At 28.3% G+C, this 14,111-nt stretch overlaps 1 pseudogene; it reads left to right on the top strand.

The window, feature by feature from the left end:
- Window positions 1-3,644: 3,644 nt before the first annotated feature.
- On the top strand, window positions 3,645-6,530 carry LOC149060436 (E3 SUMO-protein ligase KIAA1586-like; annotated as a pseudogene).
- Window positions 6,531-14,111: the final 7,581 nt, after the last annotated feature.

Below are 14,111 nucleotides of genomic sequence, written 5' to 3'. Positions count from 1 at the left end.
ATAAAATTTCGCCCAAAATGGTCTATGGTATTAAAAGTGCTCTGGTTTCAGATTGTGATAATGAGACTAAATTCACTGTTGACAAGCCTATAACAACAACGTGGATGTATATGATTTGACAAAGTCATTGGATAATAATTGTTTAATGAAATCGGTTTCGACACCTGGCAGTTATAATTCTCAGTTTTGACGGTCAGTGCAGCAATCTATAGATTTACACAAAAATATGCTCCCTAAAGATTTGACGTACTACAAACCAATGCCAGCAGATACTATATACGCGACAGATTATATAGTTGGAAAGTTGGAAGTTATGGGCACATATTACCTAGTCACCAAAAAATTGACATCTTAGACGACCTGTACCTCCAAGATTTTGATTCATTGTCAGCAAAAAATTGGTTGAGTAACTTCGTCATAGATCTCTGATGTCATATGCTTTTAAGCTGGGCTTAAAAAAAACATACAGGTTTTATCATTCAACCATGCAAAACAACTGTTTGAAAAAAGAGAAATTGTTGAACAGCATAACGAAACTACTTTTACTCGGGATAGTACGGTTATTCTACCATAGTTAGTGCATAGTCATTGGATAGTGGTTGTTTTAAATTTCAAAACCGAAAAGTATTACATCATGGATCCATTTCAACCGTATAACAATGATATTAGATTATCAAAATTTATAATCAATGTATCCGAAATGCTGAAATCAAAAGTAATTTACGGAAACGAGGACAAAAATGTCCAATTCAATACGTTATCACGTATTGAATGCCCTTATAAGAACGTTCCACAACAAAATGATGGATATAAATGTGGTGTTTATTTAATACACTACGCAATTAACATTATGGACGGTTCTGAGTTCAGTTTAGAGTTTAATCCTACAAATTATAGATAATATTAAAAAAATTATCTCTTAGAAAATTCTGACGACATGACAAACATATGCCTATACTGTAGCCGGCACTCAGATAAGCACCGTAGTCTCCCCGAAGATGACTGTGTTGAATGGGTATCGTGTTCAGTGTGTTGCTGCTGGATAGCGATAAATTGCATTCCTAAAAAAGACAGATTTGTTAATTATGAAATCAATGATTTCTTCTGTTTATTGTGTCAGAAGTGATGAAACTAAAACAATATATACAAATATTAACTATACAGTTTAGGTAGGTGAACAAGTGTATTGTTCTATTATGATTGATTTATTTTAACAACAATAGTAGCTATGTTTAGAAAATAAATTTTTGGTTTTAAACTGGTTTAAACCTGTTTGGTGCTTAACTAAAGTCATACCAGATAAATAATTGATAATGTCATAAATGTAAAATAAAAACACTTAAGAACTTATGAATTATTCAATCAGTAACTATAAAAAGATGTTATTTGAAACAATAATCTACCTATCTAATAATAATGACATCACAGATTTTAGATACCTTTATAAATTATTTATTGGACGCTAAGAAAATATTCTACAAAACACCAGATACCTGTTAGAAAAAAATAGCTCTGTTTAGTCAAAATGCTATAAAAGATTGTTTTTAATAGTGGGTGAAAATAAATATATAGGTACAGTATGTTAAGTAATAACCACAAAAAAGTAACTTTAACAATATTTAAATTACTTTTCATTAAACGGTATAAGATTTAATTAATTTCATTAGCTGATTCAAGCTAGTCTTGTTACAGTAACGTGTAAAATTAGTTAATCCAAACACATATTTACATAGGATTGTAAAATACCAGACATTTAAAACACTTCTTGTACCCACACTAGTTATGCTATAATTTTAATAATTGACAGTCCGCAGTCTGGTATTTAAAAGTGGGACGGCATTTAGTGTTTTGATTTATTTATATTTAATGTTTAAGAATATACTCACTAAACGTTTCAATAACAATCAGTCCAATATAAAAGGTACAATCAATATGGTATTCGTGGTTGTTGACCTCTCCAAAACAAAATGTTGATCAAGTTAAATTTCTGAAATTAAAATGCGACTAGAATGATAATTTGTGGAAATTTGTTACATAGATAATCCAAATCAGTATTAAAAAGATATGCATTTCATAGATAAAGTTGTTTCTCACGCAGTTATAAGTTATTGGTTACTCCATAATGAAGTAATCAATTATGGAATTGAGTGGGATTCTAATTAAATTAAATACACTACATATTGCATATCAAGATGAAAATGAAATTACAAAAGTAAATTATTTCTCAAAAGTATAACTTAGCCTTTCCTTCATTGTTTAGAAGTTCAAAACACAAGTACGTAGGACATAAAAATACAATATAAGATAAATAATTGATAATGACAAATACAATTAATACACTATTAATTATTATAATATTAACACTTGCTAGTTTAAACATTATAATATGCTTTAGACACACTGGGTTTATGACTGGTTATTGTTCAATATTCATGTTAAAATAGCAGTTGTTATATGTATTTATTTTTATTTATGTATGTATTGAATCTCTGTTTTTTAGGCTCAGATTGTAAACTAAAATATAAAATATAATTTTCATAAACATAAAGTTAACAGTCATTCCTCGAACCTAAAATTTTAATTTATCATAACCTATCATTACAAGACACCTACCTATATAACATATTACATTATTGTAAAATTTAAATACTCCAGAATTTCCGTATTCCACATTACACAAGTTTCATAGTGATTTCAGTAACTAAATGTTGGATTCTTGGATTCTCAAAATGACCCCAAAAACAACACGATTCCGTACGATTTTATGTGCAATGTTGCCATTTATTATATTTATTTTCAATTTGTCATTTAAAAAAGTTGATGAAATTTTGTCAAATAAAAAAATATGTAAAAATATATAAAGTATAAGTTGTACAAAAAAATATGTAAAATAATAATTATAATTTGATACCTTGATACTTGTTACAAATATTTGATTATATTTTTGTGAGTTAAATATTCTTTATATTCGTCAATTGTGTGGTATAAACGTTGTTTGTCGGCTAAGGCCATTTGATTAAAACGTCCTTAAGATACTGATTTTATTTTTGTGCAAGTCTCTTCTTGTGTTTCCTTCAGAACTGATATAACTAAATGAATAGAAGGATGTGGACTATGAAACTGTGCATTATATGCAGTGGTGTAGTGGGGCGTATACCCACTTCTCTGTTTTTCTGTAAGTGCGTATACTTATAGAATAACACGTGATACGCGGGTATACGCGTATGGAAATGCATTAATTCTATAAAACAATTTGATAAATAATTTTTAAAAAAAAATGTACAAATCTTATCGATTTGACGGTTTCCATATTAAAAACAGTTGCTTATACAGTATTACTAAAGGTATTTTAGTATTTATGACTGTACTACACTGCAATTAGACATTAATATATATTATACAATATAGCCGCAGCGGCTGGTATCCTGACCATAGAGTTATTTATAAACATTGTGGAAAAATGTATTATATGTAAGTATGTAACTGATAAGACACTACAGAACAACAACAACGGCTTGAAGACTGGAGTTAGGATCACCAGTTACAATAATTATCTGTGCAGTGTGCAATATGTCTCGTGTTTTCTCGTCTTTTATTACATATTCGACTAATTAACTGTTATATAATATATTAAACATTAAAATATGGAACCAAAAAAAAATAAGCCTAGAAGTGGCACATTACTATCATATTTTAAAATAAATCAAGTAATTATTACTTAAGTATTTAATTTTTGCTTAGAACTTAAATAACAGTTAAAAATTAAAATTCTTTGATTTGTATCTAATTTATGATTTATCTAAATAAGTAATAATTTTTGTTTTGATTATCAAATATTTAAAATTATTCGTTATTTAGGTCAAACCTATGACATTTCCCATTAAAATATCTGACAGTTTAAATGAAGAAGTTGTTGATGACCCAAAGTCAGATGTTAATAGTTCTGTAGGAATTAATGCTGATCATGTAAGTACATATTTTTACTTAATTAAATTGTCAATAGTAAAGCGCCAAGAAAAAATTATTTTATTTTTGTATTTAAAATATATATTAAATAAAGGCACCTGCACTGGTTGTTTTAAATTTTTAAGGAAACTAAGTAAAATGCAACAATAAAAATATAATACAAAATCACATAAAAGTAGTAATAAACTAATAAATTGGTTATTTCTTATTCAAGATGATATTACAATGATTACATTTATTACATAAATGTAAAATGAAATAGGTATACAGCTAATAATTTCTAATAAAATAAATTGTTATTAACATGTATTAATTTATCAAAATCGTATACCTAACAATCAACAAATAACAATAAAAATAAAAAAATTCAATATATACACTTTTTTAAAGTTAATTTATTTATTACCTACTTCCTGCCTAACAAATATTTTTATTATGTAATTCTGTTAATTTTTTCATTTGTTTTTGAAACAAATTATAAGAAAACATTTGGGTTTTAACTTGTGATGTTTTAAATATTTTGTTTATATAGGTGATACTAATTAATTGAATATATCATTTCAGAAACAAGACCAATGGCATCCTGTATGGTCACTTGACCAGTGGCTCGAAAGAAAGTCAAAACATCCTTGGTTAATTTGTTTGGAACAAAAGTTGGGTTGTATTTTTTGTCAAGAGGTTGGTTGTTTAAAAACTTTTAAAAAACAAGGAGTAGAACTTTCAAAAGAATGGATTTATTGTATGGTTGATAGTGGTAAACACTTAAATAAGAAAACACGATTAGCGAGTCTTCGAAATAAAATTAAGAGACATGCTGAATCTAGTGCTCATCTTTTTGCTTGCCGTGTTAAGAAAGACAAGGAGTCTGAAATGTTAACTAAGAGCTTTGAAGGGCAACTAAATAAAAATCAAGATTCAAATGAATATGTTTTCCGTACTGCATACTTTATAGCAAAGCATAATAGACCATTTGACGACCATTCAAAGCTTGTAGAATTGCAAAAATGTAATGGAGTGCACTTAGGTTCAATTTTGCATTCTAGGTACTCATGTACTTCTATTGTGAATCATATTGCTTACAAAATGAGAGAAGTTATTGTAAAAAATATAATTAATTCTGGGTCAAAGATTTCTATTTTAATCGATGAGTCAACAACAGTTAGCTCAAAATCGTGTATGGCGGTATTCATTAAAGCTTCAATATCTTATGTGGATCCAATATTTATTTTCTTGGATTTAGTGGAATTGGAAAAACAAACTTCTGAAAACATAGTTGACCAACTTTTAAATTGTCTGTTTGCTTCTGGCTTTCAAGATTCTTACCTTCAGCTAAACTGGGTGTCTTTCGTTAGCGATGGAGCCAGTGTTTTATTGGGGGAAAAAAAAGGAGTGGCCAAACGTTTAAAAGAAAAATATCCATTAATATTTTCATGGCACTGTATGAACCACAGATTAGAACTGGCTGTAAATGATTGTATGAAAGATGTTTCCTCAATTAACCATTTTAAACATTTTATTGATAGTTTATATGTATTGTATAATAGATCACCTAAGAACCACAATGAACTAAGAACCTCATGTATAGAATTAGACATTTTATTTTTAAAGGTAGGATGAGTTCTTGATGTCAGATGGGTAGCCAGTAGCTTCAGAGCAATAGAAATTGTATGGAAAACTTTTGCGGCGTTATACAACCACTTACATAACTCTTCAAAGGATAACCTAAGAGATCAAAAATCTAGATCTAAATATCTTGGATTATGTAAGCGATTGGGAAGTCCAGAATTTGTCTTAGACTTAGCACTAATGTGTGACATACTCAAAGAATTGTCATATTTATCTCGTGAATAACAAAGTCATTCAATTACATTGTTGCTGATGAATCAATCAAAAGAACAATCAGAGTGGTTGATTCTTTTAAAACAAAACATGGAGATTTTATGTTAGAAGCTTTAAGTGCACAAAATACTATGATGTTCAAAAAAATAGTTCTATCAAGTAATAAAAAAGTAATCCTTTTAAACCATAATCAGTTTTTGACAAGTATATGTAACAACCTTCGATCACGTTTACTTGAAACAAATGAAGAGGAATCTTTTATTTTAAATGATATGCAAATTTTAAATGAACGTACATGGCCTTCCGCAGTTGAAAATATAAGATTTGGTGAAGATGAAATAAAGAGATTGACAAATAGATTTCTATTAAATACAGATAATGTTATTCAAGGCTTTCGAAAATATATTGACAATAAAATTATCAATGAAGATTTAAAAAAATTGGACATTTTAATAAGAACATTGCCGGTTTCCACGGCGGAATGCGAAAGGGGATTTAGTCAGATAAATTTAATTTGTTCAGATCTCCGATCCAGATTATCCATTACTAATATTTCCAATTTAATGTTTATAAACATTAATGGACCACCAGTTACATTATGGAATCCAACAAATGATGTGAAAAGTTGGCTGATCAAATATAGATCTACAAATGATAACAGATCTTGAAAAGTTGCTCAGATAAAATTAAATGAAGAAAAGGCTAGTCTATGGAAAATTTTATAGTTTATTTTGTTGTAAATATGTTATTAAGTTGTTGTTTATTATTTAATAAGCTAAGATTGTCGTAAGGTGCTTAAATAAATACCATATTTAAATTCTTTAAATAGTCTTCAATAGTTACTTCAAAAAGAGTGTGATAGATTTTATTTTGTGATTTAATATTTTCCTATACCTAATCATGTTTCTTGTTTTTATTATTTAATAATAATTAATAATATATATTATATATATTATTGAAACTTAAAAATCCTATTTGTATATTAAATCTAGGAGAAAGATTGTAAATTTTAGAGGTTAAATTGCGGCAAGGTATCGTAGTATAATGACGTATGCAAATGCAACTATAAATATAAATATAATAATAACGAAGGATATATAGGGGGGGGGGCAAAGCCCCCCACGTTTCCTATCACACACATTTAAGCGTATACTCACTAAAAACATTACGACTACATCACTGATTATATGTCCTATGGAAACTTTCCGATCCATTTGTTGTACCAAAAAAAAAAATTTGAAAACAAAACGTTATAGATATTAATTTTTTATATCAATAGTTTTACACCTTATATACAGGGTGATTTTCTAAGCATGCTCGCCCCACTTTTATGCTTAAATTATGCATATATTCAAATTCTGATTTCTGGAATTTTTTAATGGAATGAAAGACGATATTTTAGAGTACTTAGATTTTTCACAACATTTAAGGAGTATCCTGTGGCAATACCAACTTTGATTTTTCAAATGAGATCATACATGTTCTAAAGCAAAATGTGAATCAGCTAATTTTTCTGAAAATTTTGACGTATTGTAATCGAAATTTGAACGAAAACTTCCGAAGTTTTCTCCTTTAAATACTGAGGAATAAGGATAATAGTCCATTATACTAAATACTTCGTAAATGGATACGAACTCAATAATTATAATTCGGTATGCAATATAAAATATTAGTTAATAATTACTACTTATTACTAAATGCTTATGGATTAATATTGCACCTGACAATTTTCAAAAACAAAGGAAATATGTATAAAATAATTTCCTTTCTATTTTATCGTCTACCTATGTTATCTTATAGCCTATAGGTATAAGCATAACTATTTACTTCGAATAAAATACTAAATAATCGTAAGTAGTAGGTAAAACGAGTGTAAAATAGTTAAAATATGTAATAATTAATTAGAAATACATATTGTAATATCGTAGGTATTACTTAGCTATTACACATGTACTTATCGATATTTATACACATCCAGGAAAATGCTTCCAGATTACGCACATGCTCGAAGATCGGGTAAGGTAAGTAAATTTAGATATCGGCGTTTAGATAAAAGATAATTGCCAATAATAATTGCGATAAGCCACGAACCAGACTTCAGTTATTAAAAGTTGTCGGCTATGGCTATCTAGTTTGTTGTATACATATACATATTGTGTACATAATACATATATCTGTGATTGGTATCAAATGTTTTGTCCTTTCTATCACTCATTCACTCCACCAATCAAATCAAAATTTATAAAGGTGGACTTTTGTTGGGTTATGTTCAAACAAAAAAAATTAAAATAATGATAATATCAGTTTTATTTTGATAACACTACCACGGTATATCTTAAACCGTGACCACTACCACATGATATTATCTCCACAATCACCGTGGAGATAACACCACGGACCACGATTTAAGATATACGCACGGACTAAAATATATGTATACTATTAAACAGTAAAATATGTTACACCCACCCATAGAGATTACTCTATGCACCCACCACAAGCTATGGTGTTTTATTTTAATTTTGTTAATTTTGTATTATATTCAAGAACTGAATATTATTGTTCTGTGATTATATTAAATGTGTCGCCATGATAAGAGTTGTTATCACAAATAAAAAACAGTTAGAAAATTGTTCGAGATTTTGCCTAGTTGACTTCAATTTAAAAAAGGTAAAATATTAATTATTATTTTATACGTTTTCCGTATATTAAGAATCCCTAAAAAAAAGTTATGTATCATAATTTATTGATAATAAGAAATATACAATGTATAATTAATGTACATATAGTTAAGCTTAAAAAACTGAAAATGTTTGATTTTAACTAAACTTTGCACCAAACAATTTTTTCTATTACGCTTTATACTTGATGAAATGTTTCAAATTAATCTGAACATTGTATTTTAGTTTGCCGAATGTGTTCATAGGAGTTCAGGTTCCAAATCCTATCACAATTACAATGCAGATAAATCTTTTGATTACTTGAAGAATGCTAGACTTAGACTCGAAAGAAGCATCAAAATCTTATCATATTTCTAGGAATATGATATGTTAATTAGGTATTTTTTCTATTAAGAAAATAGATTAGGTAATGAATACTAGTGTAATTTAATTTTTATTATATTTTAAAATTATTTAGACCAAAAATCAAAAAAACAATAGATCTTCATCTGAGGATGATACATCTACACTTAAGAAATTAATTTTTTTTTCAATCAAAGCAAGATTTTTATTCATCTTATTATACTCAATCCAGCAATTCGGAGGATCGGCGTGCTTATCAACTCCACTCTTGCGATTGAATACACAACATCTGACCTGAAAAATTTGATAAAAATGTAAAAATGTTTACATATAGATATAATTATTGTGCAATCCTTGTGAAGTATGTAATATATTTTAAACTAAGAAGACACTATACAGGTATTTATGGTTTCCATCTTAAAAGTGCGTGGTACAACAAATTTACACTCAGCAGATCACGTTTTGTTAATTTAAAAATTAGAGTGAATCAACCTATTATAATATTCAAAAAAAGTATATTATTTCTGTTTGTGTATGGGTTTTTTTTTTATTATTATGAATTGTTAGCAAGTTTTGAGTTTATAATTTAGCAGAAATTAAAAATGCTCATAATAGCCCGTAGTCCAGATTTGACTCCCCTAGATTTTTTCTTTGGGGTTTCTTAAAAGAAGTTGTCTATATAACCCCATCGGCTACTATAGAAGAACTTAAAAATAAAATAGTAGACGCCTGTGCTTCAATTCCTAGAGAAATGTTATTAAAAGTAACCCACCATGAAGTGTTGAAACGAATGGAAATGTGCTTAAAAGTAAATGGTCAAAATTTTGAACATTTGTTAAAATATAAGTAATTATAATACTAAATATTATTATCTTTTATTTAGTGAAAAAATATATTCGTTCAATATAACTCTTTTCATTAATTAATTGCCAAAAGTATTTAAAAATATTAAATATATGTAAACAATACATTTGTCAGTAACATTAACTAACAAAACCTATAACTACCAAATATCAAAAAGTGACCACATTAATACTATAATATAAACCTTTGTGCTTACGGTGCAGTTTAATAATTACAATTTAATGTGATACACTATTTCAATTTCAATAGCTATAGATAAAGCTGTTTATGGTCTATGATATCTTTGAAAATATAACAATTGTTTAAATGAATCAACTAAAAAATTTAAATTCAAAAAACCACAATATTCTGCTTATGTAGATTCTGATATTAATGCACAACTTAAAATATGAAAACTACTTTTATAAAAAGATTTCCAATTTCAAATGAAACTTAGAATTAGTTGAAAATGAAAATATACTTGTGTTTACCAAAATTATTTTCCTTATTTATGTATTATACATAGAAACATTGATAATCATCTTTGAAGTGCAATATACATTAATATAGAAATAAATGAACATTTTTAACACTGTGTGTTTTAGAGTGTAGTCACGTGCAAGATTTTAGTGAAATAACAGCAATATCCACGTTGCTAGATAACATTTAACCATTCTGAAAGTAAAAACAATGAATATAATTAACTAAAATTTATTTATTTAAGTCTTTAAGCTAATGTATTTTTTATAAAATTAGGTAAAACTACTTACATTTTAAAATAACACTCAGAGGCGTATTTATATATTTACTGCTTGTAGGCCTGCGGAAAATTGCCGCCCTTAATTATGATAAAATAAAATTTAATTAGGTAGGTATGCAAAACAAATTTTAATTACATTTTAAATACATATATATATATATATATATATATATATATATATATAAATAATAATTTAAGTTGAAAAATATTAGAAAAAAAGGAATTACAAAATGTTTGTATACATTCTAAATGTCTTACATATAATAAATTATTTATTAAACGATCGGTTTACGTCGACATTTGGTTTTGTCAAATGCGTCAATTAAATCCTCGCAATTCAATTCTTTTAACATTTCATTTTCTATAGAGAATAATGCTAAGCTGTTTAACTTCTCATCATTTTGAGTGGACCTTAAGAAGTTTTTTACACGTTTGAGGCATGAAAATGATCTCCCGGTAGTACAATTGGATACTGGTACACTTATGAAAATTCTTAATGCAGTGTCAACATTTGGAAATATTTCAATATGTAAAGACTTTTCTCTCAAATACTGACACAGTGTGATTGGAGTTAAAATATCGATGTCAATATCGATATTACTATTCAGTAAATAAGATTGCAAATGTAAGCATTCTGACGAAAATGTATTATCCAAATCATTCGGGTACATTTTTTGCAATTTCTCGGCGGACTCAACTATTTTCAAAGAATTTAAAGATGTAATTTTTAGTAGTACTTCGAATAAATCACAAAACGTTTTGTAGGACTGGTGTCTTTTTTCAAGTTCATTAGTAATTTTATCAATGATAACGTAAAATGTTTCAACTCGAAATTTATCTCCACCACTTAACTCAGTTTGTTCAGCTTTTTCATCGAAGTGTATTTTTTTTTTTTTTGTCGAGTTATATCAACATTGTACTCTGTAATCTTTGATATTTTTATAGCTTTAGTTTCATATTCATTAAAATTATCTCGGGTTTTTTGTACTAGATTAATAAGTGATGTATAAATTTGAGAAACTTTATCATTTCCAATTTCAACACATTGTAGTTGCTTAGGTATTTGATGCATTAAATCGTTCTAATATATAATTCCAGAAAATTACCACAAATGATGTTTCTAATTTTTGCATTTGATTATAAAGACCATTTGATTCATTTCGCGTAGCACATTTTTCGAAAATGTCATCCTTGATAGTGACCAATGCATTAATAATTTCGTCCCACGAATTATATAATGCTCGACATGCGTCTGCGCGAGCCGACCACCTAGTATTCGATAAACTCTTAATTGTATTAGCATTATGTTTCATATTTAATTGCAAAATTGACCATCTATGCGTTGATGCGGAAAAGAAGTTGTATAATTGTTGTATAAATCCAAAAAACATTGATGCTTGTGAGTAACTTTCAGCAGAAGATATGCCAACTAAATTTAACGAGTGTGCGCTACATGGTACATAATAAAAGAATGGATTAATTTCTTTTATTCGTGCCTGAACTTCACTGTATTGGCCTGACATATTACTAGCATTATCGTAGCTTTGCCCTCGACAGTCAGAAATGTCAATATCGTGTGATTTTAAAGTATTGGTAATGGCTTTAGTCAAATCTAAAGCTTTATGTCCTGGATTTGAAACAAAACATAAGAATCGTTCTACAGGAAGACCTGTTTCGAGGACATATCTCACCATAAATGATAATTTGTCGACGTGCGAAATATCTGGCGTCGAATCAATACTTATTGAAAAATATTTTGTAATTTTTAATTCTTTAACAATATTATGTTTTAATTTTTTCATCATTAATAAAATAAACTCCTCACATATCACGTGAGATAAATACGATGTAGAGCCACTACCTTTATTTCCAAAACGAACTATATGATCGGCTAAAAACGGATCAAATTTTGCGATTAATTCGAGTGACATTAAGTAATTACCATTGTGTACAGAACCAAAACACGAATCATGTCCTCGAAAAGGGAGTCCACGAGAAGCTAACGATTTAATAGTTTCGACTACTCTCTTCAACACATTTCTCCAATATTCGATTTCTGTATCTAATTGTTTAATCAATGAATAATCAATACGCCCCAAGACATTACCTCTATGTTTTAAATTAATAATAGCATCTCTGTGCTCTTTACTATTTTCGTGGTAACTGAAACGGCTAATAGCATTTTTCCAATCATTAAATCCTTCAGTAACAAGTTGAGTTTCTAAAGATGTTTGAAATATACGACAAGGCCCACAAAAAACTACTCCTAAACTCGGAGAATAAACTAACCATGAACGAACAATTATTTCTCCATCAATCGTCTATTAAACATAATGTTGGTCAAATATCTTGTTTTATCACAATATACACGTTTGGAGTTAATAAAACCATTTGTCATATTTTGATTAAAACCATTTTTTGCAACATAGTCGCGAAATTCGTCGTTAATAACCCATTTAACTGGGTCTGTCTCGAAAATGGTTTCATTTACTATCATATTAGTTAACTCATTTGACCCACAACTATCTTCAGGTTCAATATTGTCCACTTCAACAGATAAACTAATTGTTGTTTCACTAACCTGAGCATCTGTTTTCTTCGGAATATCTATAGTGTTAGTGTTACTATTACTACTACAACTATCAGAAATAGAAGCTGGATTTTTAAAAAATCAGTCAATTTGTGTGTTTTATTTAAAACATTATGCAACTTTTCACTTTTTAATTTGGCAATTTTTTTGTATTGGTCACCACTTAACCGTTTTCTATTCGTACTCATATTCACAAAATAAATAGGATAATTAAAAAAAAAACCAAAAACGATATAATAAGTAGACAAATAAAAGCGATACAGCTACAGCAGTAAGAACTCTACACTACGCAATACGGCCAGTACTCACAGACTGAATTATAATTAATTATTATCACTTCTCCAGAAATAAAATAAAATATCAACAAAATATTCGTATAGAACCGGCGTGGCGGCGTGCCGTCTTGATAATATTAGATTATACTATTATTATTATTGCCAATTGTTATAAATATGTTCAATAGACGCTCACTGACCGCGCCGCCGCGGCGTGAATAATATTCCCAATAGACGGCGCGCGGCGGTAAGAAACTATAAAAATAATAAATTCAAATTCTATTTTAAGCCAATGCCATTGTTTTCAATAATTTAAACTAATCTTGTATGCTGTTGTGGCTATTAGAGTATTTTACAATAACATAAAACGATATAATAAGTCTCACCAAGTCAATATATAATACCATAATTATCGAAAAAAAAACCCTTGAAAAATATGCCGCCCCTCAAAATTTGCCGCTGTAGGCACGTGCCTATAGACGCCGTGCAGCCACCGGAAAACAGCGCGCTCTGGTAGTTAATAGTTTAAATTATTACAGGATACAAATATTCGAATGAAATAGGACTAATACTTAGGTAGTTAGGTATTACGAACAAAAACTAGCATTTATGCATCATTATTTATCCATATTTTACATTTTACTCCACAATCATAACTATAAATATGTTCGTCATCATATTCATATATTAAGTATTAAAACTATTCATGAATTTTCATGTTTGTTGGTAAATAAAAAAGAAAATATGATCACTATAAACATGCAAACTTATTATTGTAATTATAGGTCTCAGATCTAGGTCCTAGGCTAGTAGTG

Source organism: Diuraphis noxia, unplaced genomic scaffold, assembly GCF_037042655.1.
Source record: "Diuraphis noxia isolate RWA-SAM2 unplaced genomic scaffold, SU_Dnox_SAM2 contig0001, whole genome shotgun sequence".
In the NCBI taxonomy this organism is placed as follows: Eukaryota; Metazoa; Arthropoda; class Insecta; order Hemiptera; family Aphididae; genus Diuraphis; species Diuraphis noxia.
This window is presented reverse-complemented; position numbering and strand designations above follow the sequence as displayed.